At 51.3% G+C, this 6760-nt stretch overlaps 1 pseudogene; it reads left to right on the top strand.

Moving 5' to 3' along the window:
• The first annotated feature begins 1438 nt into the window (after nt 1–1438).
• LOC142359055 (olfactory receptor 14J1-like) lies at nt 1439–5358 on the top strand (annotated as a pseudogene).
• Nucleotides 5359–6760: the final 1402 nt, after the last annotated feature.

The raw sequence follows: 6760 nt of genomic DNA, 5'->3' as shown, positions 1-6760 counted from the left end.
CCCAGGGGCTGTGTGCTGGGGCAGGGACTCTGCTGCCTGCCAGGGCCAGCACTCAGCCTGCCCAGGTAGCTCCTTGCAGAGTTGTGAGGAGAAACTATGGGTGGAAGGAGAAAACCCCAGGAAGGCAGGGCAGGGTCCTTCTGTGGTTGAGAAATCACCGCATGGGTCAGGGCTGCTCACAGATCCAGATCAGCCCAGGATATTTACCAGGGGATATGTGAAGTCAAAGGAGGGATGACTATGACAATCTCAAGCCACATGCCTGGTTCCCTCTGAGGAGCACAGGGGCAGAGAGCAATGACCTGGCAATGTTGGTGTCTGGAAGGTGCACAGCTAGGTGAAGGTAGCAGTGTCCTGAGTGCCTGGCTGCCTCTGCCTCTTTCATCTAGAGCCTCACTGTGTTTCTCCTTCTTGCTCTACTTGTCTGTGTTACTGAAGCTGTTCCCTTGCTCTCTCAGTCAGGCTCTCTGGGGATGGGAGTTTCAGGTGCAGAGTCAAGCTCTGATCTTGTGGGCCCTCCCGTGCAGGCGAATGAGGTGTGTCAGCTGTGTCTAAGCTGTGGGGCTGTGGGCAGTGAAGTCTGTGAGCCCAGAGAACAAGTAATTTTTCCCATAATCTGAATCCACCATTAGGACACATGGCTATCTTCTTGATGTGTCGTTTCAAGATCTGAGCTGTCCTCAAGAATGCAAATCTTTCTCGTAACACAACTGCGTTATCTGAAAGCCTCAAAGGAGAGGTGCAGAGATGCTATGCCTGACCGAGGAAATGTTCTTGGGTTGGTGAACTGAGCTGCAGGTGTCCTTGATTAGAAGTGATGTGCTGAGATGTCAGGAAAGGGTGACATGTTAGATGGTCTGCTGTGGATCCCTCTGCTCTCAGCTGTCTGGTGGCTTTTCAAGATAACGTGGGAGTGCGATCGCTCTCCATCTCAGAACAGTGCAAGCCCAGGGCAGCTGGGCAGCCCTGTTCTCCCTGAGTGCAGCTGAAATGCTGAGGGTTTCTGACATCCGAGAACATTCCCAAGGTGAGATGAGGGGAGCTGTTAAAAAATCACAAAGTTTTCAAACTTCCTTCTACTATCTCAGTTCCTTAGGGCAGGGAGTGCAGGTGCTGGCCAGCCCTTTTGAGTAAGGAGCAGTTTCATCTGACAAACACCCAGACAGGTCCCTTCCTCCACCACACCCATGAACCCCCATCTGTAGAGCAAGGCTGACTCCTTAACAGCCCGTGGGAAGAGGTCCTTCTCCTCACAGCACAGTCACGGAGCAGCAACCAGAGATTCAGTCACAGAGCTGAAGTAAATTCTCACAGAAAGAGAAAAGAAGGTGTGTGTGTAGCAGGGGGAGGGTCTAATAGTAATGACTCACAGAAGAATCACCTGAACTGTCACTGCCTTTTACTCCTTGGACTGTGTTTCTATTTCCAGAGGGACAAAATGTCCAATGGCAGCACTGTCACTGATCTCATGCTCCTGGCATTCGCAGACACGTCGGAGATGCAGTTCTTGCACTTCTGGCTCTTCCTGGCCATCTACCTGGCTGCCCTCCTCAGCAATGGCCTCATCATCACTGTCATAGCCTGCGACCAACACCTCCACACCCCGATGTACTACTTCCTCCTCAACCTCTCTGTTCTTGACCTGGCCTCCATCTCTACCACTGTGCCCAAATCCATGGCCAATTCCATCTGGGACAACAGGGCCATTTCCTACTTGGGATGTGCTGCCTAGCTTTTTCTGTTTTCCTTCTTGCTCACAGCAGAGTGTTGTCTTCTGACCGTCATGGCCTATGACCGCTACGTTGCCATCTGCAGACCCCTGCACTACGGGACCCTCCTGGGCAGCAGAGCTTGTGTCCACATGGCAGCAGCTGCCTGGGGCAGTGCTTTGCTCAATTCTCTCCTGCACACTGTCAATACATTTTCCATACCCCTCTGCAAGGGCAATGCTCTGGACCAGTTCTTCTGTGAAATCCCACAGATCCTCAAGCTCTCCTGCTCACACTCCTACCTCAGGGAAGTTGGGCTTCTTGGGGTTAGTGCTTCTATAGCTTTTGGGTGTTTTGTTTTCATTGTGCTGTCCTATGTGCAGATCTTCAGGGCCGTGCTGAGGATCCCCTCTGAGCAGGGACGGCACAAAGCCTTTTCCATGTGCCTCCCTCACCTGGTCGTGGTCTCTCTGTTTAACAGCACTGCAGTGTTTGCCTATCTGAAGCCTCCTTCCATCTCCTCGCCATCCCTGAACCTGGTATTGTCATTCCTCTACTCAGTGGTTCCTCCGGCAGTGAACCCCGTCATCTACAGCATGAGGAACCAGGAGCTCAAAGATGCCCTGAAGAAGCTCATTCAATCAGGATTCTTTCAGAAGCAATAAGCTCCCCATGTCTCTTCACAAGTGATTTCCAATGTATCTAGGAGACCTCCTGTTCTTTGGGCATTTTATCTGTGACAATTCTATTTCTCCAGGAATGTCTGCATCCTCCCCACTTCTCCTGAGGCATGAATGAAGTCTGATGACCCAAGGGTCTTTACACATTGGTGTGGCATGTAAGTACAGGTGGCCTCCCTGTTGAAACCTTTCTAATAAAAGGGGATTTTGTCAATGCCAGTGTCTGGAGTTTGGGCTCTTTTCCGAAAGCTGAGATCAGGGAGATGCTACATAATTTTCTGCCCAAGGCCGTGCTACTGTGCAAGGGTTCTCCATGGGATGAGGGGAGGTGGGCATGGGGCGATGTTTGTGGAAATGGCCTGTCCTGTGTCTCCAACGGTGAGTACCCAGTTCCAATGGAAATGGTGAATGACAAGTAGGGAAATCCCTGCACAGTCTCCTCGTGGCTTTCAGGTGCCACAACACACTTGCCCTGCAGAGTAGCATTGCCACTTCATGGTCTGGTGTGGAGCATGGGGAGGGAGAAAGAGAGACCAGACAAGGCCAGCATGGCTGCGGCAGCAGGAGCAGCCTGAGGAGCCCCTTGGCCAGGAGTCTTGTGCTGGGGAGAGGGGCTGGCTCAGAGGGACATGCAATAGTTTTCAATAAGCATCTCTTAGAGACAAGAGGAGGGGACAGTGGGAGACACTGGTCTCTGTCTCCTCATGCTGTGGCTGGCCCTCAGCCCTGGGGCTGATGGGGAAGGCTGAGACCTCTCTCTGCTCCCCAGGAGCTCCGGTGCCCTTCATAGGGTCTGGGGCTGTGGGATGAGTGTTCAGAGTTCTAAAGCAGCCAATGGAGGGAACTTCTGTGGGGACTATTCTCCTACACTGGGATGGTGAGAATGCAGGGGAGGTGGAGAAAGCTGGGGAAGGGCTGGCTTGGGCTGGGCAGGAAAGTGTCTGGGAGAGGAAAACACCCATGTAGAGCTCAGCTGTTTCAGTGTGCAGAGTGAGGACACCTAGGAGGGTGTGCGTGGTGCAGAGCCAGATGACACAGTGAAGGAAGCAAAGCATGAAATGTGCAGAAGAGAGAGGCCCGATCTGTGCCATGTTCCCTGGGCACCCCATGGAAGCTGTCCCAGCACATTATTCCCTGACCATCCCCCACACTCCAGCACTTCCCATCTGTGGATAAAAGGGAGAAAATAACATGGAATAGCTCATGGATCAAGATAGAGACAGAGAGGTCAGTCACCATTTACTGTCACTGGCAAAGAAGAGTTAACCTGGGGAAAGGCAATTTCATTCATTGCCAGTTAAAATAGACTTGGATGGTGACAAATTATGTGTCATGTTTTAACCCCAACAACACTACAAACAATGTCCCATCCCCAGTCTTTTTTCGCCAGCTCAATTTACTCCACCGTTCCCAATGCTTCAACCCACGGTGACTGTGAGAGGTGCAGGCAGGATGGTGAATGGGGGGTTACTGTCAGTGCAGAGCATCTCTGCCACTTTTTCTTCCTCACATTTTTTCCATTCTGAAGCACGGGTCCTCTGCACAGGATCCCACTGGATTTCAGGTCACGGCTATGTGTTGTGCTTTTCTTCCAATCTTACTTTTCTCATTTAAACTCACAAAATTGCAGACACGTTGCGGTTGGAAGGGACTTCTGGAGTTCAACTCCCCAGCTCAGGCAAGGTAAGCTAAAGCAGGTTTCTCAGCACCTTGTCTAGGTGGGTTTGGTGTACCTCCATGGATGGAGGCTCCGCAACCTCTCTGAGTAACCTGTTCCAGTGTTTGATCACCCTCACAGTGATAAAGTTTTTTCTGGACTTCAGATGGAATGTCATGTGTTTTTTTCTGTGTCCATCACCCCTTGTCTTCTCAGAGGGAACTACTGAGAAGAGTTTGGCTCCCTTGTCTTCATTCCTTCCCATCAGGTGTTTATACACAGTAGTAAGGTCCCTCAGAGCAATTTTTTGCTCCAGACTCAGCAGTCCCAGTTCTCTCAGCCTTTCCCTCTATGAAAGACGCTGCTGTCCCTTAACGCACCTTATGGCTTTTTGCTGGACTTGATTTTTTTAGGTCAACAACTCTATTGAACTAAGAAGCCTAGCACTGGACACATCACTCCAGAGATGTCCTCACCAGTGCTGACTAGAGGGGAAGGGTCACCCCACTCTATCTGCCTGCAATGTTTTTCCTAATGCAGCCCAGGAGGATGTTGACCTCTTCCAGGAGGGTGCATTGATAATGCCTGCTCAGGTTGCTGTTCTCCGGGACCCAAAGGTCCTTCTCCGAGGTGCTATCTCGCCATTCAGTCTCCAGCATGATGTGGACAGTGTGGCTGGGTCACATGCTGTCCTCCCCCAGGGACTCCCTCAGTGGCAGCTGATCCATGGAGATCAGCTCCATCTCTCTCACAAGTCCCACAGTGCTGCAGAGTCACCTGGGACAGCAAAGCCCGCTCCTGCCAGGGCTGCCCAGCCCAGACCTGTTTCTCTCTGGCCTTGAGGTCTGCAGCTTTTGCTCTCGTTGTGGGAACCTCATTCTTCATTGTGTTGCCACCTGCCATCCACTCCAGCATGCTCTGCTCTGGAGCAAAGCCTTTCACACAAGGGGTCACATCTCTGGGTAAGGTTTCCATGTGTAAATTCTACCCTTGGCGCTGGTGCCACAGCTAAAGAGCTGCAGCCCAGATGTGCATCAAAGCCCATGGCCTGGGGTGCAGGAAGAGCCATCACAGAGCTGTGACCAGTGGAACAAGAGCTGAGGTGGGGCAGGACAACTCCCATGGCTCTTGTGATGGATGGAGATACAACATCCTTAGGAGAGACCGTCAGGGGAAATGAGGAATCAGGGATGCGCTGGGTGATTTCAGGGCAGTTCAGATACATGCAGCTCCTCCATGGGACAGGCAACAGGTTAAGTGGGAGCTGCTGTGTGGGTCGAAGGAGAGGCTAGAAAGAAGGAGACTGTGGTAGGAGTTCTGTATGCTTTGACCCAACCCAGAAACAGAGCACTCACAAATTCACTTGCCCACTCTCCCACTACATCCCCAGCAGGGCAGGGAAGAAAATCAGAAGCACAAAATTAAAAAAATTTGAAAAGGAGAAGCAAAAGCTGAGCGAGCCAGCAAAGCAAAATGAGTAATTCATTCCCTCACTGCCATGGGTAGGCAGTGGTTTAGCCATTGCCAGGAAAGCAGGGCTTCATCATGTGTGTCAGGGACTCGGGACGACAAACACCATGATCATAAATGTTCCCCCTTCCTCCGTCTTTCCATGAGGTTTTTTGGCTAAGCATGACATCATGTGGAATGGAATATCCCTTTGGTCATTTAGGGTCAGCTGTCCCAGCTGTGCCCCTGCCAACTTCTTGTGTACCTCCAGCCTACTTGCTGGGCGGGCAGAGTGTGAGGAAGAGGAAGCTTTCATGCTTTACAGCGACTGCTCAGCAGTGTCTGAAGAACTGGTGTGTTACCAGTGCTGCTTTAGTTACAAATCCAAAGCTGATCACCACATGGTCTGCTGTGAAGAGAACTAACTGCATCCCAGTCGGATCCAGGGTGAGGAGTTAGCAATGTCATATTTAAATAACCTGAGGAAATCTGTGAATCTCAGCTACTAGCTCTGATGGGGGACTCAGTCTCCTCAGTATTCACTGGCCAAGTGAGACAGCAGGATGCAAACAATCCAGGAGGTTTCTTGTGGTCTTTGTGGAAAAGTTCTTAGCACAGCTCCAAAATGGGCCACAAAGTCTGATGCTCACCTGCACGTGATACTGCCAAAAGAGGATGAGCTGGTCAGGGGTGTGAAGACCAGCATCAGCCTTGGCCATAGCGACCATGAAATTGTGGTCTCTCGGATCCCCAGCTAGGTGGAAGAGAGCAGAAGAGCACAGACCCTGGACATCAAGGAATGAGATGTAGGCCTACTGAGCGCACTGGCAAGTGGGATCCCATGCGTGCAGTGTCAGGGCCCTGAGAACATCCGTAGGCCTTCATGGCCCTGACCAGCCTCAACATGTGTACTGGCCTCCAAACACAGCCATAGACACAGCTTTGCCTGTCCATGGACTTCCTTGACTTGGGCTTGCAGACTCACTTCCCAGCTTCATTCTTGATCAGATATACAGGGAAATGACACTGTGGACCTCCAAGTGCCAGATTCCAGATGATTCACAGAGGCCTCAGGCCTTTCTGCTTCCTTTCTTCCCACTGCTTGGTCTGCTTTTGGGAGGAGAGGAACAGGTGAGCTTTCTGGGTGCCAATGATTGAAAGTTGAGGGCACAACCATCACACGTGAAGTGACCTAAAGGCTGTGCTAGTTCCAAACTCTCATCTTCAGCTCCTTTCTTTGATGCCTTAAATCTTCCACAAAAGCC

This window comes from Opisthocomus hoazin, unplaced genomic scaffold (assembly GCF_030867145.1).
Source record: "Opisthocomus hoazin isolate bOpiHoa1 unplaced genomic scaffold, bOpiHoa1.hap1 HAP1_SCAFFOLD_15, whole genome shotgun sequence".
Lineage (NCBI taxonomy): Eukaryota > Metazoa > Chordata > Aves > Opisthocomiformes > Opisthocomidae > Opisthocomus > Opisthocomus hoazin.
Note: the sequence above shows the minus strand (reverse complement) of the source record. Positions and strands in the feature narration are given on the sequence as shown.